We start from the raw sequence: 27,344 nt of genomic DNA, 5'->3' as shown, positions 1-27,344 counted from the left end.
GGGTTACAAACTAGCAAAGAGATACTTTCAGCCCCTGCCGAAAGAATTATTTATTCTTTACTAAATGACATAGGCCATGTAATGGCAAAGAGAATAGAAACCGGGAACTTCCTAGTTCAAAATTCAGTAACACAGGGTTTCTGAGTGAAATAAAAATGATTTTGTTCTTTAATTAGGGCAATTATTTAGCACGGTAAAAAGACAAAATACAATCTGCTCTCCTCCCACCTGCTTCCCACAAGCTTAATTTCCGATTATATCTTGCTCATGAATATGGTCTTTGCATGCAGTATAATTTTAGATGTGTTCCCTCACCTGGATATGCATTCCTTGCACTAGATATTCTTTTTTTTTTTTTTTTTTTTTGAGACGGAGTCCTGCTCCGTTGCCCAGGCTGGAGTGCAGTGGTGCAATCTCGGCTCACTGTAAGCTCCGCCTCCCGGGTTCACGCCATTCTCCTGCCTCAGCCTTCCGAGTAGCTGGGACTACAGGCGCCCGCCACCAGGCCGGCTAATTTTTTGTATTTTTAGTAGAGACGGGGTTTCACCGTGTTAGCCAGGACGGTCTGGATCTTCTGACCTCGTGATCCGCCCGTCTCGGCCTCCCAAAGTGCTGGGATTACAGGAATGAGCCACCGCGCCCGGCCTAGATATTCTTTAACTAGCATTTTCTGTTTCTTCAGTAACATCTAGCTCTCTGAAGTGTTTTGGTTGCTTGTCTGGCTTCACAAATAGCTAAAATCCTTGAGGGGAAGATTGTGTCTCATTTAGTTTATTGACATCAAACACAAGTCCTGGTAATTGTGTAATGTAATAAATGTTAAAGAACTGGATGAATTTATACCATTGATTTTCAAAATAACAAGTTATGGTGTTTCCTTCTAGACAGCTAAAGAGAGCATATTCTGTTTCCTGTAGGTCTTTGGACAAAGGGAAATCCCAACATCTTCTTGTTTCTTTCTGTTAACAAATAGGTGTGACTATCTTAAAGTGCACTCATAACCATGTCTGCAAGAGATTGTAATTATATCAAATTGTGATGCAGCACCATAAAATTCTACATATTTAATTTTGAAATAAAATTTATTGGAATTTCTAATGTATTATGCCAGTAAACGCTCTTTCTTAGATTTTATGCAACATAATAATTGTCTCAGAACTTAAAGAAATTAAAGGTAATCCAGTAATCAGTAAGAAATGGTCATCTAGAAAATGAATACGATACATATCTAATACTGTAGGTCTATTTGTGAAAAACCATGGTACATGCTCAAATTTTCTGTATGTGTTTCTGTAGACAAAAATACCCTAAAAAACAGCGATTTTCAAAATTTAATGTGCATACAAATCACCTGTGGATCTGGTTAAAATGTAAATTTAGATTCAGTTAGTTTAGGGTGGTGCCTGAGTATCTATCTGCCTTTCCAACAAGCTCACCAGGTTCATCAAATATACATTAGAGTGTGAGACACACTGACTTGAAAAGATATTTGCATGTATGTCTAGCAACTTAAAAAAAAATAAAAGTGAAATATTGAGTAGAATCGCTCCTTCACACTTACCCAGTATCTATTTTGATCAAGAGATGTAACAAATTGGGGGATAAGGAGACTGTTTGGAATTAACTTGAACTACAATAATATGCAGATATATATATATATAAATACAAAAATAGGTATGCTTTTGAAGCCAAATGACAAGTGTAGATTCAGTGTCCTGGAAAATGATAAAGATTCTCTCCTTGACCAAACTTTAGTCAGGCTCTATAGAGCCCAGCTAGGTCCCATCTTAGGGCATATCCTCCTAGAGCCCAACTGTAGAAAACTCCTGTTAAGTCAGTTCATCCAGAATCCCCCTCCCTCGAAATCAGATCAATATCCTCATCCTCTCAACCTGACCTACCTTCAACAAAAATCTTATTAGGCGAGTTGAATCAGAATCTCCCCAGACCCCTGATGTTTCCTCTTAGTAATTTTTCCCTGTGGCCCAGCCTTTAACTATAAAATTCAATTTTATCTCATTGTATTTAGAGTTGAGCTGAATCAGTGCCCCCTACTGCAAAACCCCTCACAGTAGTCCCAAATAAAGAGTGCCTTACATTTTGAAGAAGTGTCATGAATAATGTTTTTCTTTAACAGAAAAAAATCCCCCTGAAGCAAGAAAGTGTGGAGCTATTTAATTGGATAGATAGGATAATATAAGTCTGTGCAGAGAAGGGGCAACTGGTTCCAGGTGGAACAACTAGTTTCAACTTGTTATAACTAGAAAATGCTTCTAAATTGTCCTAGTGAAGTGTGTACACTGGGAGAATAGAGAGCCAAATGTCCAAAAACAAATAATTACAAAATAAGATTGCTAAATATTTTTGCTATCACATTCAGTCAAGTGAATAGCAATTGAGAAAGCTTCAGTCAACTACCCTGGCTAAACAGGAGAACAGAGTCATAAGCCTGAAATGGTTAAGAAACCTACCCAAAAGAGACCTGATCCCCTATTAGTGAGGCAGATGTGACAATTGAATAACAGATTAAAAATTGTGCATGTCTCTGTAATTTTAGTCCAACCATATTAGCAAGTAAACATTGTAACATATAATGTAAAACATAAAGTTACATTATTATAATACTGAGAGTTTGTTTTATATTCTGAATGTTAAAACATCTTAGGTATTTTGTGCAGCTTGCTTTTTAATATCTTAACTCTAATGTCAACTCTTTGTGGATGACAGCTATAACAATCAGATTTAAGCATGCTAAATGTTGTCATTTAAAATTTTAATGGTATAAATAATTATTATAAAATATGTTGATTTCTCATTGTCAGTGAAAATTACAATGCAATACACAGCAAGCTTTTAACTGAGTGAAAACAGTTTTTATAGTGTCAGTTTATGGCATTGCATAAGTAATTGTCTAAGCAACCAATTATATGTTTATTGGGGACACATATGGCAAAACAACTGAAAGGTTAGTGTAAAATGTTTATTTTTTTTGAACATTTGTGTTACATTTAAATGCTGGTATTTCCAAGTTTATATTCATTATTATAGTGAGCTCCAATTGGGAATATTTTGACATTCAAGTACAACTAGAAAGTATTATATTGACTACAAAATCCAAAATGTGACACAGTTGTAAATTTTTTAATGAACACATGCATCATTATACTCTACAATAATTTTTTTCTTGCAAAGTATAAGAGCACATTTAAATCCTAGGAACCACATGAAACATGCAAATAGACACAGGGTAAGACCAAAAATTACAAAATATCCCTGATAAGTCCAATGGACCTTGAAAGAGGAGGAGGGAAGCATCTGATAGCCAATTAATGGCACTTTAGACTTCAAGAAATATCCTAAAAGTCCGAGGTATGAGGAGTAACAGGGTTCTCAGAGCCACAGTGGTATCTCAAGATATCATTTGGTCATTTGGACAAAGTGTCTACTGCTAATTACTGCTAACGTTTTATTGCTTTCATGTTCAGGTATTCTTAAGCTCGTTGGCCCATTTGGTAATGCAAAGCCCTCTAAGCATTGACTTTGTCCTCCATCCAATCCTTAGCTGCTGTGCAGTATAAAGGCAACCTTCACCTTTTTGACAAATATATTTACAGATTATGTTTGAAATTTAAAATAACTCAGTATATAGAGCAGTGTGAGTGTGTGTATGAATTAATTTTATCCTATACCTGAGGGATTTTATGGTACATTTTTAGGACCCTAATTAAGACTACACAATTTGGAGGTAGATAATTAGCATTTGAAGGTCCTTGATTGGGGATTCAGACTTCAGAAATCTTATACAAACTCTTTATACATCATTAAGTAAATATTCAACACAAGGCTCATACTTAACATTATAAATATTAAAATGTTTTATTTGGGAAGAATAAGGGATGTTCAGGATATACGGTTGTCTAAAAAGAGTGTATAGTACATTCACACATCATACAACAATTTTTCTCTCCCTCTTCTTTTTCTTAATCAAATATTCTGATACCTGAGCCAAGTAGAAACATGGCTGGTCCTTCTATCAAGTTATAATTTTATCTGCTTTAGAGTAAACTGAGAATTTCAAAGTTCTTGTAAAAGTGCTTCAAATAAACAATTAACACTATAAATTACATTATGTGATTTTTTTATATATACGTGGTGATAAATATTTGTATGTTTATCAGAATCCATTCTGAAGTCTACTTTCATTGTAACATGTTCCACGATATCAGGTTAGAAAGAAATTTTATACAGCCGCCATCTGTCTCTATTTACTGAAAGAACCTGACAACTAGAGAAATGGTTGTCTTTGGCCATGTTCTGCTACAGACACTCCTGCACCAAACCCTCTGGCCTCCACATCTCCTGGCATGCTGATCACACGGAAGATGTTTTCATCCTGTTGATGATGTTTCACCCTGTTGTTGCCTACTCAATATCTAGTCTCTTCTATTTCCTTATCAGCAAAGTTTCCATTTTGTTTAGGGTAACAATGTGCCCAGTTGATAAAACTGCATTTCCCAGCCCCCTTTGCAGTTCACTCTAGTCATGAGATAGAGTTACTGCTGATGAATATCTGCTAAGGATTTCTGGGAAATTTTGTTGTCTTGATATAAGTATCACCTCTTTCTCTTTGTTGCTTATTTATCCCCGTAACTATTCTGGCATGGATTGCAAATATGAAGCCACAGATGGAGCATGGCCATGCAACCATAATGTTATTGAAAAAAAATAAAAGGCTTGTACTCAAGATGGTCAGGCAGAAACACAGAAGGAGATTGGGATGTTGCTGATACTATAGAGCCTTAGCTGAAGCTCCAGACTGCTTGCCTTTGAATATTTCTTTATGTGAGGGGTCACTGGTAATAATTCTATTACTTGTAGCCAAGGAAAATCCCAAACTGCTCTAAAAATCGTGATAACTGCTTTTCATCCTACATGTCAAAAACAATATTAAATCATAATTCACTAGAGGACATTTCCAATAAAATATAGTTTTACATACATTTACTTTAATTTTTCTAAGGAAAATACAAGCATCCATTAACTCGCAGACCAATTTCCAAAGGAAGCAATTTAAAAAAATTTCCCCACGAAAATCTGTTTAAGGAAATTCACATTTTGGGGGCAAAAAAGAAATCAGTCATAGAGAATTAGTCTCAGTCTATATTTTGAACATCTGTATTTATTTTGTATGGATAATCTAACTTTGAATAATACTGAGGATAATAATTGTTGATGATGATAAATGAAATCATAACTTTACTTTTGAATATTTATGTAACATACCATGTACTTTTACATACCAATTATATTTATACTTATAATAACTTGAGTGAAATATTTATTTTCATAATTTTGCAATAAAAAATAATTGAGGCTAAGAGAAGTCAATGACTTGCTAATTATGGTTGCTATGTTGAGAGGTCAAATTTCACACATTCCCTTGTTATTCTGAATTGATTTCAATTCTGAAGTTAGACTGTTCTTTTATTTACCTTTGTTATGGTTCTAGGAAGCGTTTGGAAGAGTAGTTCATGTGAGTCAGTAATAATGGAGTTAAAAGAAGAGTGAAAAACATGAAAATTATAAATAGAGTTAAGACTCTGAGGGAATTGGTGAGTTGAGCTGGCAAGAAGCAACCCACTCTGAACTTAGGCCTCTGGAATCCTGGCAGGATGAGACCCTTTGTCACCGCTGCTTAGAGAAGTGGTAAGATAAGTGGTATTTATTTATTTTTTTATTTTTAAGATAGAATTTTTTTGTATTAATGACCCCAATCATATTTCTTTATATACAGGAGTTTTGAACTCAAATACATAGGAGAAAACAAATTAAGATTGTGTTATCCTGCAACTTACTACCAGTAACATATTGCAAAGTGAAACAGCTTGGAAAAGAGGGTGGGAGAAAAGGGAAGTGAGGGAAGGAAGATAAAGAAAAGGAATTAAGTTGATCAAGTGGAATTCTTTTTCTTTTTTTAATTCTTGGGAACTATGAGGTCCTTGCAAGCACAGCTCATTTCTGCAGATTATTTTCTAAACATGTACAAAATGGAACCAAAACAGAGACTCCCTTAAGAACCTGAAAAGGTGCAACATTAAAAGCTATGATTATCCAGTAGCAAGTGTTCCAGCCTTCAGTTGCCAGCTGCTTCCACCTCCTATTCCAAAGTTAGCAGGATGAAAGCATCTTCCGTGTGATCAGCATGCCAGGATATGTGGAGGCCAGAGGGTTTGGTGCAGGAGTGTCTATAGCAGAACATGGCCAAGAACACCCATTTCCCTAGGCTTGACTTGTTCCCACAGCAGACTTTAGCCCTAGCAGAACTGTCTTACATGAATTCTGCAGGGCAATCTTGTCCATTGGACTGGGCAGTCTGACCTAAGCAGCACTTGGTCTATTGTCCTCTTCTGGGACCCCAGCTTGTCTGCACCTGTTTGCAGAGCAGCCGCAGGTGCCCTGGGACTCTGCGTCATAGCTCCTGTGCAAGCGGACCATGCCTGAATGGTGGAGAAATCTGGGGGTTAACCCCTATGGCCACACACCAACCTATCTACTCCCTGCCCATATTGCAGCTTCCTACAGGCCCACAGCAACCAACCACATAGCTTTACTAGCATGTGTGTGCACGGGCAGGTTTTGCCATCCTTGCCCTACCAGCACATGCATGTATATGCAACCTTGCTCTGCCACTGCTGAGGCAAAGTTCACTCGGAACCTATACCCCCACTAATCTGCAATGTAGTTATAGCCTTGGAAGACACACAGCCAGCCAGCCCGGCCCCACCAGTGCCCCACATTTGCACCAACACTGCTGGAAGAGTGAAACTAGGCAGTGAGAATAGTGGACCCTCCCACATTCTGAGCAACCACCCCTGCCTGTGGCACACAGAGAGCATACACAGACCTGTTCCCACCAGTTTCCTGACCTCATGATAATACCACCACCAGCAGGACCACACACAGTCATTAGCAGGGGTTCCTTGCCCCACACGCCCATGATGCCTCTGCCACTGTGGTGAATGCCCACATAGAGGCAGGCATCCTGGCACCCACTAGCACCCTGCCACAACCAATGTGCCTGCACTCCACTGCACTGCCACTGCCACTGCTGCTAGCAAGTGAGAAGGAGGACAGATCCCACTGCCACCACATTGTGAAATGCTTTGGCTGACACCACCTGCAGAGTATAGTGACCAGTTGTCCAGGAGCAGCTTGGCCCCACCAGTCCAGAGGATTCTTAACCTTGAGTAGCCAGAAAACAAAGTTGGGGCTAATACAAGACACCCAGAGTTAGAGCACATAGTCCAGAAATTGGGAGCTGAGCACTGACCCCCTAAAGTCTTCCAGAAACAAAGCCAGTAAGCTGAACCCACCTTATACCACAATCAAACCCTTAAGGTAATTAAATAAGATAAATGGGAAAAGAAAAAAACCCAAAGGTCAGCAACTTCAAAGACTGAAGAATCATCAGCCCACAAAGATGAAAAAGAACCAGCACAAGAGCTCTCTGACAACTCAAAAAGCCAGGGTGCCTTTTTCCTCCAAAAAACCCAAACTACCTCCCCAGCAAGGGTTCTGAGCCAGGCTGAGATGGCTGAAATGACAGAAATAGAATGCAGAATATAAATAGAAATGATGATCACTGAGATGGAAGAGTATGTGGAAACCTAATCCGGGGAGGCTAAGCATAGTAAAACAATAAAAGAGCTGACAGACAAAATAGCCAGTATAGAAAAACAATCTATACCCATCTGATAGAGCTGAAAAGCCCACTACAAGAATTTTATAACGCCATCACAAGTATTAGTAGCAGAATAGGTCAAGTTGAGGAAAGAATCTCAGAGCCGGAAAACTGGCTCACTGAAATAAGACAGGCAGACAAGAATAGAGAACAAAGAATGAAAAGGAATGAACAAACCGTCTGAGAAATACAGAATTATATGAAGAGAAGAAATCTAAGACTCATTGGGGTCCCTGAAAGAGACAGGGAGAGTGTATGCAACTTGGAAAACATATTTCAGTATATCATTCATGATAGCTTCCCCAATCTAACTAGAGAGGCCAACATTCAAATTCAGAAAATACCAAAGACCCCACAAAAATACTTCACAAGATGATAATTGCCAAGACACATACTCATCAGATTATCCAGGGTTGAAATGAAAGAAAAAAATTGCTAAAAGCAGCTCAAGAAAAACGTCAGGTCACCTACAAAGAGAAGCTCATCAGACTAAGAGTGAACCTCTTGGCAAAAACCATACAAGCCAACAGAAACTGGGGGCCAATATTTAACATTCTTAAAGAAAAGCAATTCCAACCCAGAATTTTATATTCAGCAAACTATGCTTCATAAGCAAGGGAGAAATAAGATCCTTTTCAGACAAGCAATAGCTAAGGGAATTCTTTACCACCAGACATGCCTTACAAGAGGTCCTGAAAGAAGCATTAAATATGGAAAGGAAGGACTGTTACCAGCCAGACAAAAACTCACTTAAGTACACAGACCAGTGACACTATAAACCATACAAACAAGTCTGCATAACCATCTAACATCATAACAAGATTAAATGCATACATATGAATATGAACCTTTAATGTAAATGGCCTAAATGTCCCAGTTAGAAGACATAGAGTGGCAAGCTGCATAAAGAAGCAGTATGTTCAAGAGACTCATCTCACATGCAATAACAACAATAGGCTCAAAATAAAAGAATTAAAAAAGTTACCAAGCAAATAGAAAACAGAAAAAAAGCGAGAATTGCAATCCGAATTTTAGACAAAACAGACCTTAAACTAACAAAGATTTTTAAAAAAAGACAAAGAAGGGCACTACATAATGATAAAGGGTTCAATTCAAGAACAACATCAAACTATCCTAAATATATATCCACCCAACAAAGGAGCACCTGCATTCATAAAGCAAGTTCTTAGAGACCTTTAAAGAGACTCAGACTCCCACGGAACAATAGTGGGAGACTTCAAAACCCCATGGACAATATTAAATCATCAAGGCAGAAAATTGACAAAGTATTCAGGAACTAAACTCACCATTGGACCAAATGGACCTGAAGTCCAATCTTTGTTGGTTTGAAATCTGTTTTTTAATTTTTATTGGTTTAAAGCCTGTTTTGTCTAAAATTTGGATTGCAACCCTTCCTTTTTTCTGTTTTCTATTTTCTTGGTAGATTTTTCTTCATTCCTTTATTTTGAGCTTATGATTCTCATTGCATGTGAGATGAGTCTCTTAAAGACAGTGTATTAGTCTGTTCTCATGCTGCTAATAAAGACCTAACTGAGACTGTGTAATTTATAAAGGAAAGAGGCTTACTTGACTCGCAGTTCTGCAGGGCTGGGGAAGCCTCAGGAAACTTAACAATCATGGCAGAAGGGGAAGCAAACACATCCTTCTTAACATGACAGCAGCAGAGAGAAGTGCAGAAAAAATGGGGAAAAGCCCCTTATAAAACTATAAGATCTCATGAGAACTCATTCACTCTCATGAGAACAGGATGGGGGAAACTGCCCCCATGATTCAATTATCTCCACCTGGTTCCTCCCATGACACGTGAGGATTACGGAAACTACAATTCAAGAGGAGATTTGGGTGGGAACACAGCCAAACCCTATCAGACAACATACCAATGAATTGCGTGCCACTCTATGTCTTTTAATTGGGGCATTTAGGCCATTTTTAAAGAACTCTTCACCCAAAAATAACAGAATATTATTCTTATTGCCAAATGGTACATACTCTAGAATTGATCACATAATCAAACACAAAACACTCCTCTGCAAAGGCAAAATAACTGAAATAATAACAACCACTCTCTTGGACCACATTGCAATCAAATTAGAAATCAAGACTAAAAGTTCACTCAAAATTATACAATTACATGATGCCACTCTCTTCTAGTTTCTTTCTTACTTTTTTGGCTACTGTGGGGATAGTTAAAAAAAACAAACAAACAAACAAAAAAAAAACCCTGCTCTTTTGCTATTTCCTGAAAAACCAATGTTTACCATAAGTAACCCTGCTGTTGATCCTATATCCTAAATATCTCTCATATATTTTTCTTTCCTTCCGATGAATTGTTTTCTACTACTCTAAGACCATATCTAATACTCATAATATCCTGCATGATTATATTAATTCATTTATTTTTGATATCCATTTCCCACAAAACCATAAACATTGTTTTTTACAACAGCTAAATTATATTGTATATTTATAGGCAAAGCAATGAAAGCTGTGGTCAAAAAATGTAACCTGGAATTGTTCTTTATTGTCTGGCTCTGAGAAATATTTTCTAGCACCATTTTCAGAAGTTTTTCCCCGCAAAATGTTGTTCCAGCTATGCAAAAATGGCTTGCAATTATAAAAATGTGATATGCTCTAGCACATGTATCTTGTAACATATGCTGTTCTTTTCCTGTACTGACCTTCTTCTGCTCCACCAATCGGGTTAATTTCTATTCTTTCTTCAGGGGTCAGCTCAAAAATTACTTTTCCTGGTAAACCTTATTCTAAAATAGTGTTAAGCCCTTCTTCACAGTTCTATAGAGTTTGATATCTACTTGCATTAAATCAATTAGTCATACCATATTGTAGTTTTCTAGCAATGTTCACAATTTTCACAATATTAATAAAAGCTAATATTTGAATGCTTTCCATACAAACATGCATTTTTCTTAGTAACCCTGTGAGATGGGGCTGGTTGACATTCCTGTGTTATAAATGACGAAACTGAGGCCCAGAAATTGTTAAGCAACTTGCACAAAGTTTCATTTCTACTGAGTGACAAAGGCAGGACACTATATATATGAATTTTATTCCATTTTCATATTCCTCTGTAAAAACCTCAGCAACCAGCATATTGAATTACTTACAGCAGGGAGCTAACGTGTGATTACCTAATGTTGAATGAGATAGGAGAAATATAGTAATAGACATGGGAGCATGCAAATAATCCAGTTAAGTACTTACTGGAGTTGCTCTATCATGTCTGCTTAATTACTGCTCACATGAGAGGCATCAACATTTAAAGGTTAACAGCTTATGTGCAAACTCACATATGGCAAATTCTCCATTCTTTTTCTTTTTTCTCTCAGGTGGGAATGAATTTAGTTGACAGCCAGTTACTTAATTTATGTGTGTAGCAGAAACACTAAGGAAGAATTGAGCAGAAATGTAGAGAGGATCAATGAAATAATAAAACAACATTCCATTCTTTCTATCCTAAAAGTCTCAATGGTTCCTTTGAACTCTCCAGTAGCATTATTTTGTAATCCTGGAATCCTTAATCATTTTAATGCTTTGGGAAGACACTTTAAGTACATGATCATAAATCACAGTGAGAAGGGTAGAGCAAGAACACTTTGTAGGTTCACTGGTCCCAGTGTCATTTTTTAATGAGAAGATGCTTCTGGGTGTTTAAATAATAAGGGAAAGAAGATTCTGAAGGAAACATGAGCAACTTTCATTTCAGTTGTTATTTTACATCAAAAATTATATGCATTGTATAAAATATTTAAATTGATAAATTTAAATGTTAAATGGTTAAAACTTTGTATTAGCAGTTTATAATTCTTTTATATGTAAAGTTATTTTCCTTCAAAATCCTCATCAAGCTTGTCTTACACATACTATGTTCATTGATGACTTTACTCATTTTCTCCATTTGCTGAAAATGTTATTTTCTTACCGTCTCATACCCTACCTTTCCAGGGTTTCATGAAATAATAGTCTTAATTGAGCTCATTTGAATTTTTCTAAGTCTTACAAATCTGTTCTACATTACATAACACTTCATTCCTTATATTTACCTTGTTTTGTAAATTGTTTACTCACTTAGCAGGCCTTTACTGTGCAACTATTACAAACCAAGCATTATACTGGCATCAAAATATAAGGTGGTGAAAAAGACAAAACTGGGTGGTGGAGCTAAGGAATGTGGGAAACAGTGAGCTGGAAAGCTGTTCAGAATCATAGACTGGGCGCTAATCAAGAAACATTCCCAAACACCAGTGAACGGTCCCTTTGCAATTTCTACCCAGTAGGATTTCAGGATACTAAGGAAGAGTAACTGCTATGTGCCTTTCTAAGTGAAATCATTAATTATGATTATATTATCCCCATTCTACTACTTTTGTGCTAAATGTATGGATTCAGAAATCACAGAAGGAAGTGAGAAGCAGATAATTTGACAATTTCATATATAGATCTCCGGGTTTAATGTAATCTTATTCAGGTCTAATGTGGGGGCCATCAAAAAAATCCTCAACTTGGACCTGATGTCATAAGTGAATGGGGCAATGCATTGTCTACCTAGAAAAAGAATGAATGTATTTTTTTGGTGCTTAAATGAAAAAAAAATAATATTTTGAACATGAGGATGGATTCTATTAAATTCTTTTGGTATTGTCAAAAGCTTTGCTTTTCTTCTGTACCAGATGTATCCTTGTGGAAGAATTATACTTTCTGTTGAATTCGGATTGGTCATATGAATTGCTTTTTTGAATTCAATGTGAGTTTGTAGTGCATGTGCCACTTTTGAGCAAGAGCTTAAGAGTCTTCACGAGAGCCTGCTTGCTCTATTTTCCCATGTGTCATGGGTCTTGGTAATCAGAGACAAAGGCTGCTATTTAGCTGGTGTACTGTAATAAAAAAGACTTCAAACAAAGCAAAAGTTGACTAGCAATAAACATTAAAATGTGTAAGAAATAAACCTTTGTTCTTGCAAGCTAACAATATTTTGCATAGTTTTTTTCTACAAGTAAACCTAGTCTAAGCTGATATCGAAATAAAAACAAAATGCACATTGTATATACCATCATGAAACTCTAAACAAGGAAAGATTTTAAAAAATATATTTTTAATTTTTGTGGGTATTCAGTAGGTGTATATATTTATGAGGTACATGAGATATTTTGATACAGTTATACAATGCATAATAATCACATTAGATTATTACTATCAGGGCCACTAAAGAATCAGCTTGAAGGACTGATAGGTGAAAACATGAAGTCTGAAGAGATAATCAAAAAAAGCAAACACATCCATCTTCCCAAGAAGAATATTGGGAGCTACAGAGGTGAAGCTACAGAGGTGTTAAATACATACAAGCCCCCAGGGGCTTAATCCTAGGGTCTTAACTCCTAATCCTGAGGACTTCTCTGTATTTAACACCTTAAATTGCTTGGGGGCCAAGTGTTGTAATTTGGGGTGACATTACGAGGTGACATTTGAGTTGATATTACAATTGGTATTAGAGTTGGTAATGGTAGTGTGAATAATTATGACGAGGTAGAAATTGTAATCAATTTTAAAAATATGGAAAATTGGGTAATATTTGAGGGCGAGGAAGTGGGATTACTCAGTGAGGATTCTATAGGTGTGGCCGCATTATATAGCTATGAGAGTTGACTGGTGGTGGTTGCTGGTTAATCTTTGTTTGTTAGTATTTTTATCACAATAGAGATTACCCACGGAAGTAGGGTTAAATGATTAAGAATAAGGTTAGGAGAGATGGAATAAGGAAAGAGAAAAAGTGGAGCATAATTAGGCCTTTCTGGGCAGGTACAGTGGTTAAGGCTATGATCTGAAGTTGGGCAGTGTTTTTGGTGTTGTCCTTTCTATTCAGATTAGATTTAGTAGAAGGGAGGCTATATTTTGGCTTGCAAGGAAGTTTGAATATAGTGTTGCATGGCGCATTGTGGTTGAATAAAATCCTAATACATTGGAAAATTTAAATATTTGTGATGGGTATTTAAGTTTGAGGTTATTAGTGATAAGGTTGAGTTATAGTGCTAGTGAGAAGCCTAGGATAGTTATGCCCAGAACTGTGAGCTTTATATGGAGAGGCATAATTATTTGGGGAATTGATATTGGGGAGATATTGTTGGAGATTAAAAATCTGGCAAAAATGCTACCAATTGTTCAATGTTTAATTGAATTAATTAGGAGGGCATTATTTTTTTTGATAACAACGAAGGTTGTGAAGCGAAGTTGTCCTACCAGTGCGAAGAAGATAATTTGGGTACTGCAGACAGCTGTTAGGGAGGTGGCAATAAGTGTGATTAAGAGGGCTCAGGCATTGGTATATGATGTGTTTGTGGCTTCAATAATAAGATCTTTGGAGCAGAAGCCTTTGAGGAAAGGTATACACCTGAGTGCGAGGCTGCCAATAGCATGTGAGGAAGAGGTAAAGGGCAAGGCTTTAAATAGCCTACCTATGTTTTGAATAGCTTGCTCATCATTGAGGTTATGAATAATAGACCTGGAGCATATAAATAATATAGCTTTGAAAAAGGCATGTGTACAGATACGAAGAAATGCTAGGTAAGATTGGTTAATGCCAATTGTAACTATTATGAGTCCTAGTTGACTCGAGGTGAAAAATGCCACAGTTTTTTAAATGTCATTTTGTGTTAGAGCCCAGATTGCTGTAAATGGTGTAGTAACAGCTCCTAAGCATAGTGTTTCAATGGTATTTTATTATGATTATTATTATACTTTAAGTTTTAGCGTACATGTGCACAATGTGCAGTTTTGTTACATATGTATACATGTGCCATGTTGGTGTGCTGCACCCATTAACTCGTCATTTAGCATTAGGTATATCTCCTAATGCTATCTCTTCCCCCTCCCCCCACCCCACAACAGTCCCCAGAGTGTGATGTTCCCCTTCCTGTGTCCATGTGCTCTCATTGTTCAATTCCCACCTATGAGTGAGAACATGTGGTGTTTGGTTTTTTGTCCTTGCGATAGTTTGCTGAGAAAGATGGTTTCCAGTTTCATCCATGTCCCTACAAAGGACATGAACTTTTCATTTTTTATGGCTGCATAGTGTTCCATGGTGTATATGTGCCACATTTTCTTAATCCAGTCTATCATTGTTGGACATTTGGGTTGGTTCCAAGTCTTTGCTATTGTGAATAGTGCCGCAATAAACATACGTGTGCATGTGTCTTTATAGCAGCATGATTTATAGTCCTTTGGGTATATACCCAGTAATGGGATGGCTGGGTCAAATGGTATTTCTAGTTCTAGATCCCTGAGGAATCACCACACTGACTTCCACAAGGGTTGAACTAGTTTACAGTCCCACCAACAGTGTAAAAGTGTTTCTATTTCTCCACATCCTCTCCAGCACCTGTTGTTTCCTGACTTTTTAATGATTGCCATTCTAACTGGAGTGAGATGGTATCTCATTGTGGTTTTGATTTGCATTTCTCTGATGGCCAGTGATGATGAGCATTTTTTCATGTGTTTTTTGGCTGCATAAATGTCTTCTTTTGAGAAGTGTCTGTTCATGTCCTTCGCCCACTTTTTTGATGGGGTTGTTTGTTTTTTTCTTGTAAGTTTGTTTGAGTTCATTGTAGATTCTGGATATTAGCCCTTAGTCAGATGAGTAAGTTGCAAAAATTCTTTCCGATTTTGTAGGTTGCCTATTCACTCTTATGGTAGTTTCTTTTGCTGTGCAGAAGCTCTTTAGTTTAATTAGATCCCATTTGTCAATTTTGGCTTTTGTTGCCATTGCTTTTGGTGTTTTAGACATGAAGTTCTTGCCCATGCCTATGTCCTGAATGGTATTGCCTAGGATTTCTTCTAGGGTTTTTATGGTTTTAGGTCTAACGTTTAAGTCTTTAATCCATCTTGAATTAATTTTTGTATAAGGTGTAAGGAAGGGATCCAGTTTCAGCTTTCTACATATGGCTAGCCAGTTTTCCCAGCACCATTTATTAAATAGGGAATCCTTTCCCCATTACTTGTTTTTGTCAGGTTTCTCAAAGATCAGATGGTTGTAGATATGTGGCATTATTTCTGAGGGCTCCGTTCTGTTCCATTGATCTATATCTGTGTTTTGGTACCAGTACCATGCTGTTTTGGTTACTGTAGCCTTGTAGTATAGTTTGAAGTCAGGTAGCATGATGCCTCCAGCTTTGTTCTTTTGGCTTAGGATTGACTTGGTGATGTGGGCTCTTTTTTGGTTCCATATGAACTTTAAAGTAGTTTTTTCCAATTCTGTGAAGAAAGTCATTGGTAGCTTGATGGGGATGGTGTTGAATCTACAAATTACCTTGGGCAGTATGGGCATTTTCACGATATTGATTCTTCCTACCCATGAGCATGGAATGTTCTTCCATTTGTTTGTATCCTCTTTTATTTCATTGAGCAGTGGTTTGTAGTTCCCCTTGAAGAGGTCCTTCACATCCCTTGTAAGTTGGATTCCTAGGTATTTTATTCTCTTTGAAGCAATTGTGAATGGGAGTTCACTCATGATTTGGCTCTCTGTTTGTCTGTTATTGGTGTATAAGAATGCTTGTGATTTTTGTACATTGATTTTGTATCCTGAGACTTTGCTGAAGTTGCTTATCAGCTTAAGGAGATTTTGGGCTGAGACAATGGGGTTTTCTAGATATACAATCATGTCATCTGCAAACAAGGACAGTTTGACTTCCTCTTTTCCTTATTGAATACCCTGTATTTCCTTCTCCTGCCTCATTGCCCTGGCCAGAACTTCCAACACTATGTTGAATGGAAGTGGCAAGAGAGGGCATCCCTGTCTTGTGCCAGTTTTCAAAGGGAATGCTTCCAGTTTTTGCCCATTCAGTATGATATTGGCTTTGGGTTTGTCATAGATAGCTTTTATTATTTTGAGATACATCCCATCAATACCTAATTTATTGAGAGTTTTAACATGAAGTGTTGTTGAATTTTGTCAAAGGCCTTTTCTGCATCTATTGAGATAATCATGTTATTATCTGTTAGAGAATAAAATTGGATCGGTAGGAAAACGCCTGCTACAACTATTGTGCTAGAGTAGAGTAAGGCTGAGATGGGTTTTGGGGCTTCTGTAGCTGACAGGAGTTAGGGGTGGAGACCAAATTGAGCTGATCTGCTAGCTGCTGCTACTAGAAAACCAATTAGTGGGAGAGTACTGGAGCTAGGGTTGAGGATAAATATTTGCTGAAATTCTCATATATTGGACAAGAGAAATAGTGCTATTGCTAGGATAAAGCCGATGTCTCTGATGCAATCATGTCAGATTGCTTGAAGGGTTGCTGTGTTGGTGTCTGTTCTGCCATACCATCAGCCAATTGGCAGGAAGGACCTAGTTAGGTTTTGAAGTTAAGGTAAAGGTTGAAGAAAGACAGAGAGAGAGTTGGTAGCTCTACAGCAACACAGGTTTATTGCCAGCGCTACGTGTGGAGGTGGGGGACCAGCTTAATGCCAGAACCCACTGCTGCTTACAGGCTGGGCTAATTTATAGGTTTGGGGTTGGTGGTCTTTGCAGTATGGCTTGCTGTCTGGGAGGATGTTCATAAGGATATTCCTTCAGTTGTGCCTTTGCCCGGCAGGGTATGATAAGAATGTTCCTGTGCCTTGTGGGGTTAGGCAGGGTGGTTCTCATGGCCCAAACCTCTGTGGAATGTTTCACTCTGATTAGGGTCTGCAAAGTGGCACTTACAAAATGGTGCAGCTTGGACCAACAATACCTATGCCTTTCCATTTGACAAAGAGTTGGAATAGGTTGTTGGCAGTGACTAGAATTAGTATAGTAATGAGAAAAAATGAGTAGATATTTGAAGAATTGATTTATGTTGGGGCCTGAGTGTATATATATACAATATTGAGAATTCTATAATACATCATGTGACAAATAGTGCTACTGGAATGAATATTGTAAAGAAGTAATCTAGTTTAAACTGAGTGAAAGCTTTAGGGTTTGAACTGTCATTCAGTGTCAGTTTGAAACAATAGTTTATTGGCCTGTGTAGATGAATCTGGTGGTGGGGATGAGGCTGGTAATAAAGGTACTACATGCAATGGATGATTTTACATCATTGGGGTACAAACTGCCTTTATAAATGCTAGGTGAGGTAATAATAATTGGAAAAGTTAGTAGGTCTAGTGAGTCAGTGTAAAAAAGAAAATATATTTATTACTTTTATTTGGAGTTGCACAAATGTTTTGGGTTCCTAAGACCAACAGATAAGTCTTATCCTTTAAAAATTAAGAAAGCCTTATTGTTAAATATGGGGGCATGAATTAGCAGTCCTTTCATACTTTCTTGGTAGGTAAGAAGTTATAGACTTCTATTATTAGATCCATAGTCGAATGTTTTAATTAAACTACAGCTACATTATATAAACCCCAAAATTACCTTGGGGTTTAGTGATAATAGAGAAGGGGTAGAAAATGTTTTCATATTAGGGTATTTTCTCATGTGGGGGGATGATTTAATATTATAAGCATGATATGTGAATACTCTTCATTGTGTAATAATTAATATATACAGAGAATAAAGGGCTGTGAGTAATATATTACATCTATAAACATAATGGTAAGGTTAGATCAAGAGAATGAGGCTACGGTTATGAAAATTTCTCCTACTAGATTAATGATGGGGGTAGGGCAAAGTGAGTTAAATTGGAGGTTGTTGAGGTTTGAGGTTGGGCGAAGTTGGAGAGTCATCATGTGGCTATTTTCATCATGTGGTGGGAAGAGTGTTTGAAGGCCCCGGGCTAGCAGTATGGTTTGGCTATGGACTCGTTCATACTTTGAGTTTGCAACGCAGAATAATATGGATGAGGTGAGTCAATGGGCAATTATTAGGGTCATTACGCCTACAAAACTTCAAGAGGTTTGGATGAGGATGGCTATTGTAACAAGTGCTATGAGGCTTTTAGAGGAGTAGGCAATGAGTGACTTTAGATCAGTTTGGTGCAGGCAGATGAAGCTTGTTATAATTATTCCTCATACGGATAGTATGAAGAAGGGGTATGACATAAATTCTGTTAGGGGTTTAAGGATTAAGTTGACTTGCATTATTCCATAGCCACCTAATTTTAGGAGTACTGCTGGGAGGACTATTGACCCAGCAATGGGGGCCTGTATGTGGGCTTTTGGCAGTCATAGATGGAGTCCATAGAGGGATATTTTTACTATAAATGCTGTGAAGTATCATAGTCATAAAAGACTATTGGATTAGGAAGTTATTATTTCTTGAGCACTATATGATGTAATTAGTATATTTAGGGAGCCTAGGGAAGTTAGGGTATAAATGAGTACTATGGGTAAGGATAGAGAACCAACCAGCATATACCATAAAACGTGTAGTCCTGCATTAAGGCATTCTGTTTGATTGCCTTGGCAGGTAATAATAACTAGGGTGGGGACTAGTGTGGCTTCAAAGAGGATATAAAATACAATAATTTTGTGGCAGTAAATGTTATAAATTATAATATTTGTAGGGAAATTAGTATTGAGATGTAAAGTTTTTTTTTTTTTAATGGGAGTGATTCTTTGGAGAGGTGATATTGGCTCGCTATGGTTATGAGAAGCAATAATCAATCTGTTAAGATTAGAAGGGGTGATGATAGTGAGTTGGAAAAAAAGTTAGTGAAAAGTTAGATGTATCATCATTAAATTGGTTGAAGAAGCTAACAAGCTATCCTAAGTGCGTCTATGTATTTAACACCGTGTAGCTTCTCAGCCAACCACTTAAAATCATTCAAGGCTTCTATTGGTCAACAGGGCCAGCAGTTGGGAAGACAAACTGGATGCAAAACAGATAGTAGCTGGGGCTCTTGTCTATATCTGCCACCATATGTGAACATTATGGCTTTCAGAGAATAATTACTACAGCTTCACTTTTATCCTCCAAATTTCATACAAGATCCCTTTTAGAATATTTCTAATTTGGAATCCTGGAGGGATAGAGGGTCTGGGAAATCCAGTTTCCATCTTAACCAAGTGACATTAACACAATCCAAGAAATAGAGCATGCGTTCAGCTTAAAAAACAGTTTAGGCTGCCCTGAAAATCATTTATAATATCACTTAAATATAAACATTTTCCAACTTGCTCTTCCTTAGCTTGCTGAGAAGAACAATTGCATAACTGTACCACAATAATTATGCCAACAAGATTATATTTCTCTGAAGGCTCTTCATCCAATAGAGTTGTAACTTGTATTTCCATAATTAAATCAAATAAATTAAAGTTTATAATTGAGGTTTCCAAAGCAGAAATTTAAGTATAAAACTCATGTTTAGTATCCTTGGAATATAACTTTTAACTGTGAGGTTTTTTTGTGACCGTAAAATTGGTAAACATTGTTTGCCATCAGAAATTGTATTTTTTTTCACTTAAGTATGAAATATTTAGTATGGAAATTTGCTCACTTAATCTGTATATTAGCTCATCATCCTAGTATAGGTTCTCATCAGGGGCTATTTTGCCTTACTCTTTCACATGTCTGCATTAAAAAATCATAATAAAATTGCCTCTGACAGAGCAGAATCAAACCCAAGGCAAAGTTTGATTTTGTTCCACAGTGGTTTCACTTAAAATTCATCACCACAGACTTCACAGAAACTTGATACTGCTTAGAAATCTAACATGTCCCCCCGTATAACCACTTTTCACTCTTGAGACTAATTTACACTTTTAACCTTTTTTCTTAATATTTAACTCCTGTAAGTCTTCTTTCTCAGCCACGGGTCTCATGTCAAGATTGTCTGAGAAAATAAAAGTATTCAAGGAGGAGCTCAAATTCTTACCCCCAAATCTCAAAGCCATCCTGTGCCTGAACTATGATCTTAGTCTTTTCTCTTGTTAAATGGAAGAATTATCCTGATTCCTCTTGAAGTTCAAATATTCTACTTGCCCTCTAGACCCCAAAACTCTATTAACTGCCTGTTTTATATTTATTTATCTACTTCTTAAAATTTAACAAGAACTTAATGGAACAAATGACTCTTCTACCTAGGTTTATTAATCTGCCAGTGCTCCTTGTTCTAAAATTAACACCACTGTCTTATCAGCTGTTTGAGCCAAAAACTCAGTAGTCATGCTTGTATTCTCCCTGTATTCATCCAGCCCACCAGTAAATTCTGGTTACAGCTCCAAAATGCATCTCAAGTCCACTAATTTTTTTTCACACCAATTGCTGCTACTCTCACCATGCCCCAATCATCTCTTATCTCAATTATTGCAATAATCGATTTGCTTCATTTCATTTTGCCTGGGTATTCCTCATGGCTCAAATCCTGCTAATTTACTTGCTCAATCACTAGAGCTGTGGGAACATATAGAGTTTTCAAAGATACTCTTAAGAACCATGATTTGTGGTGTGGAATGATGTAACAGTGTTTTTAAGACGCATCACCTCAGGGTCCCGTCAAACCCTTTTGGTAATAGTGCCCCCAAAAAACTTATTTGTGTTAGGCTATTTGTGTTACTACAAAGGAATACCTCAGACTGAGTAATTTATAAAAGAAAAAAGAGATTTAATTTGATTATGATTTTGCAGGATGTACAAGAAGCATGGTACTGGCATCTGCTTCTGGTGAAGCCTGAGGAAGCTTACAATCATGGCAGAAGGTGAATGAAAGCAGGCACATCACCTGATCAGAGTGGGAGCAAGAGGACGGCGGAGGTTTCACACACTTTTAAACAACCAGCTCTCCTGAGAACTCATTCACTATGGCAAGGACAGCTCTAAGCCATTTGTGAGGGATCTGCCTTAAGACAAAAACATCTCCCACCGGGTCCCACCTCCAACATTGGGGGTTATATTTCATCATGAGATTTAAAGGGGACAAACATCCAAACTGTATCACTCTTACTTTTAGATGTCTTCATAACCAGTGTTGGCTACAAAATCTGTGATGAAGTGTAGCTGCAAACTTAATGGGACACAGTCAAGCATCTATACTTTTAAACAGTCGTGTGGAAAAGAAAGTCACAAGCTTATTATCCCATCACCTTAGACTGAGAGAAAACTCTCTCAAGAACACTCTCACCAAACTCTATAGTGGTGATCACAGCACAAGAGTAGGTTTTGTAGTTGAATAAACATGTATCTGGTGAATGTTATATCACTCACTTGTCTTGCAAGCACCGCCCATAAGTACGAGTGGTTCCCTAGGAGAACCTTCCACTTGATACAGTAGAAGAAATCATACTTATCTCCTTTCATTACTTCTCTTAGAATATTTAAGGTATTTTGTTCTGGCATCATTCCATATGACTACTGGTCATTAGCAATTGTGTGAACGAAAATGTGTTAATCTGAAATTATAAATCCTATTTCTACACATTAGCTTCAATATGGGAAGAACTGAAGTCCTTCTAAACAGTCTGTTACATGTTACACTTACCAATGTTCTGATTGTATGCTGTTGTTCATAAACATTTTAAGTGCCATAAAAGCAGGAACTATATCTGTGGTGCTTAGTATTATATCTGTCATTTATTAAATCAGCAGCAGACAAAGACATTTTCTAAATCTGTAATTGTTAAATGGATGAAAGAATAAATGGATGATGAATGAATTACATAACTTATTATACTAGTAAAATTTGAGTTAGTGAATGACTTAACTCCTCTTGTCTATTGGATTACCAATTCTTCCTTCTAGAAATATAAATATTGTAATGTGTTGATGCTGATGTCTGCACTACACATCTAGTAGGCAGTAATAGGAAGGTATGGTTTGAATTACAGACTTGGAAATTATCAGCATATGAAAGATATTCGAATCTGTTATATATCCAGGGAAAGAATGGAAAATAATGACTTGCCTCAAATAGAAATCTGGGTGTTACACTGGCAGCAATTAATATTTATTGAGCAACTACTTTATGGCATGCATTGTGCCAACTGATTTTCATGAATGACCTAATTTATTCTAAGTTTTACAAGTGAAAAACTAAAGATTAAGAGCTTAAATGTCACCTTCAAGGTGATTATTTCTAATTGTAGAAGGCAAGATATAGAACATAGGGAGCTTCTATTTATAAATACTCTGCTGCCTTTTTCAAAAAGAATTGTGCCATGAAGAATAAGAGTCCAATAAATAGGAGGAAATTATTACAATTTTATATGGTATTTGTATTATGCCATTCTCACATCACTCTAAAGAAATACCTGAGACTGGGTAATTAAAGAAAAGAGGTTTAATTGGCTGTCGATTCTGCAGACTATACAGAAAGCAGTGTGCTGGCATCTGCTTGACTTCTAGGTAGGCCTCAGGAAGCTTACAATCATGGTGGATGAAGAAGGGGGAACAGGCCCATCACATGGCAAAAGCAGGAGCAAGTGAAAGAGTATGGGGAGTAGGAGATGCCACATACTTTTAAATTACCGGATCTCACTAGAACTCACTATCATGAAGACAGTTACCAAGCCATGAGGGATCTACCCACATGATCAAAGCACCTCCCACCAGGCCCCACCTCTAGCATTGGAGAGTATAATACAATATGAAATTGGGAAGGGACAAATATTCAAACTCTATCAGTGTTCAAGGCATTGTCTCTTTCCACATTTAGAAAATTATTTTCAATTACTTTTGTTAGGTTTCCCTTTTCCTCTCCAATTGAAAGGTGGCTCTGAAAATTATGCAGTGGCTTGGGCCTTGTTGTGTTTATTTATTTTTGCCAGGTCTTATCGCTGGAGTTTAGGCTTAGCTCCATAACTTCGTGATAGTTGTTAGCTATTTATATTCAGATTTATGAATTCTGATAATAACTGACTCCTAAGTAATCCCTCAAATAGAAACCTCAGAGCTAACCATTTTAAGAATTATTAAGCAGACTTATTAATCTTCTAAAGTATATGTATAGAATCCCTCAAGCATTTAAATTCTAGAAAATGTCCTCTTCATACCACCTACTTGACTGCAGCTGTTTCTCACATTGCTAATGGAGCAAAGTCTACAACCGCACACCGGTTCACAGAATTGGGCAAGTTGTGCCAATCAGTCTTTTCCTAGAAATGTTAGAAAACAGAACTAGAAAGTAAGACCTGTACTTCTGATGGTAGTTGAAATTCTAACATTTAAAAATTAGAGTCCATCAATATACAGGCCCAGCCAGGTGAAACACAAAGGAAAAGGTCAATTTTTGAAAAGATAATACATTCATGTTCTCACTCATAGGTGGGAATTGAACAATGAGAACACATGGACACAGGAAGGGGAACATCACACTCCGGGGACTGTTGTGGGGTGGGGGGAGGGGGAAGGGATAGCATTAGGAGATATACCTAATGCTAAATAACGAGTTAATGGGTGCAGCACACCAGCATGGCACATGTATACATATGTAACAAAACTGCACATTGTGCACATGTACCCTAAAACTTAAAGTATAATAATAATTTAAAAAAAAACAAAAAAACAACAACAAAAAAAGAAAAGATAATACATTCAATTAGCATTCTTACAAAGGTAAGCAGAGACCAGAGGGAACAAGAGACCTGTTGACATAAGAATCCCTAATTCCAACTGGTTGTTGAGACCTAGTAGGATTTCTGTGGTTGGGTTCTGTGAGATATTCCAGTATGTTACAACAAATTCCTGTTTAAACCTAGGCTAGCCCAGCTTACTTTCTGTTACTTTTATTCAGAAGAGTGCTAACTATTACATGTTCCTTAGATATTCCCTGGGTTGCATTTCTAGAGCCAGACTCTGCAGTTTCTTTGGTTACTGGGCACAATTTCAGCCTAATGTCAGGATAAAACATATTTTCTTTCTTTGCTTGCTCTATGTTTTACCCAAAAAATTATTTTTTTTATACTGGAGTCTATTGCAGTATCTATCAAAGCCTGCTATATTGTAGTCACTTATGTGTGTTTATCTCCTGCAACACTTTTTGTCCCTTTCCTGGAGGTCAAGACAATATTTTATGCATCATTCTATCACCGCTATTACCTAGAGTAGTTCTTGGCATACTGATGGGTGCAAAATAAAATATATAGTAAATTATGTTGTATGATTTGAATATTTCACTTAAATTATAAATACATTAAAGGGTGAAAGTGTTGGTATTACTTCATTTAATCCAATAAAATTTGTAATGTGTTCAATGAACAGTATAATATTAGTTCCCAGAAAATGATCTAATTTATCCTGATCAGGTCATTACTAAATAGTTTAAGAAGCTGTATATTAATGTAACTGCAATTTATGATTTTAAAAATAAATGCCAGGCTACATTCCAAGTATTATTGTAGGAAAGCGATTCATGCATGTCATGCTTTGCAATAACTTTCTTCAATTATTAAATGACTTTGTTTTACAGTTTATCACGTGACCAGGCAGTTCATAAACTTCTCAGTTACAGGAAAATTACTATATATTAATTCAAAATATGTTTACAATGTATGTATCATTAAAATGCATTTTAAATTATGTTTCACCAATTTGGAGCAGTAATTGAGTTATATTCATCTGACAGAATATTATGGGTTTTTTTTGTTTTGTTTTTCTTCAGTTTGTCAGCCCTTGGATTATGAGTGTTAGCACAGTTTTGACAGCAAGATATTTCATCAGAATAAGTAAGGGAAATACTCAACACAATCTAAGATATCTAACAATTTTGGCCAAGGAAGAACTGAGGAGTTGGCATTAAGATGGACATGGATTTACAAAATATCAGCAAAACAATTAAAAGAGAAAATGTCAAGTAAAAAGCAAAAAAGAATTACAATTGTGTTAGGGTCACCAAAAAGTAATTCTAACACTTCACCATCAAGTAAGTAAATAGTTTACAAATACAAGAAAAAAATAGAGAACAAGGCAAGACAGATGATCAAAACACAGGGAAATGATCAGATATCAGGTTATTTCATTAACATGGTAGACAACTAATTTATTTTTTCTCATTTGCTCTCCAAATCTCATCTAAGAGAGAGCCAAAAGAGCAAATATAAATGAAACAATATAACACAAAACAAAAAATATGGACTATGTCCGTTATAAAAAGAAGAACTTGAGAAAAGAGTAATCACCATATAGGATGTTTTAGTACCTTATAAAGATGAAAAACTATGGGTAACATATATTTGTCTGTTGTACTTATTTACCTTGATTACCTTCCATAGTCTACTCTATTGACAGGAAAAAACCCACAAGAATAACACTATCATATCAAACTCAATTCAGTGAGACACAAGGCTGATCTTTTTACTTTGTCAGCTAGCTATGCTGCTGAGCTGTCTCTTTGCTCCTGTCCCCTTTCCTTCCCTTTTAGCATTTCCACATCAACAAACTTAAGAAGAGGGACTAGATGATACTCCATTAAAAAAAAGTTTGTTCAAGAACACACACTTAAATAAAGAGAAAATCGTCAGTTCATACTTCTAAAATGAGAAATTGAATTCTGATTATTTGTCTAGATTTTGGCCAGTCATCTTACTTTGTCCTCTAATAACTTGTTTACCTGGCTACTTTTTTCTTGTATATTTTGACATTAATTGCTGAGCCATTGGCATTTGTCTTTTTCCTTGTTTCTTAAACTGTTATTTGAAACTGTATATATCATATCAAGCAAAATCCACTCTATCATCAGCATATTGCCCTCATGTAAAAGAGAGAGAGAGAAAAACAGAAATATATCTCTATTTTTTAAGTTTATTGTCATTTGAAGGATTCTGACACAACAGGTTACAGCTGACATTGGAGACGGCAATTTGAAATAGTTAAGAATTGCACAATTGCAAAAATATGGAACCAGCCCAGATGCCCATCAATCAATGAGTGGATAAAGAAACTGGTAGATATATAAGATGGAATAGTACTCAGACATAAAAAGGAATTAATTAATGGCATTCACAGCAACCTGGATGGGATTGGAGACTCTTATTCTAAGTGAAGTGACTCAGGAGTGGAAAACCTAACATCCTATGTTCTCATTCATATGTGGGAGCTAAGCTATAGGATGCAAAGGCATAAAAATGATACAATGGACTTTAGGGACTCGAGGAGAAAGGGTGGAAAGGGGGTGAGGAATAAAAGACTACAAAATAGATTCAGTGTATACAGCTCAGGGGATGGGTGAACCAAAATCTCACAAGTCACCACTAAAGAACTTACTTGTATAGCCAAATACCACCTGTTCCCCAAAAACCTATGAAAAAAAAATTTAAACGAAATAGATAAGCATTGTCAGCATGCTACTTCATGCATTTTATGGTTAACTCTTCAGCTGTTAACAGAGATAGATACATTACCTAAGACAGAAGTTTTTCTCATTACTATAAACAACAAGAATAGCAGTAATATTTTCTGGAAAGCAAAATGGGATGTGGTGAACAGTAAGATTTTACATTTCATGTTATATTCATCAGACCAATTTGATTTGTGTCATATGCATGTAGGACAGCCACATGTACTCAGATTTTTTTCTTTTCTTTTCTCTTCTTTCTTTCTTTTTTTTTTTTTTTTTTTCTGAGATGGAGTTTCGCTCTTGTCCAGGCTGGAGTGCAGTGGTGCAATATCGGCTCACTGCAACCTCCGCCTCCTGGGTTCAAGCGATTCTCCTGCCTCAGC

This window comes from Pongo pygmaeus, chromosome 14 (genome assembly GCF_028885625.2).
Source record: "Pongo pygmaeus isolate AG05252 chromosome 14, NHGRI_mPonPyg2-v2.0_pri, whole genome shotgun sequence".
Classification (NCBI taxonomy): Eukaryota; Metazoa; Chordata; class Mammalia; order Primates; family Hominidae; genus Pongo; species Pongo pygmaeus.
This window is presented reverse-complemented; position numbering follows the sequence as displayed.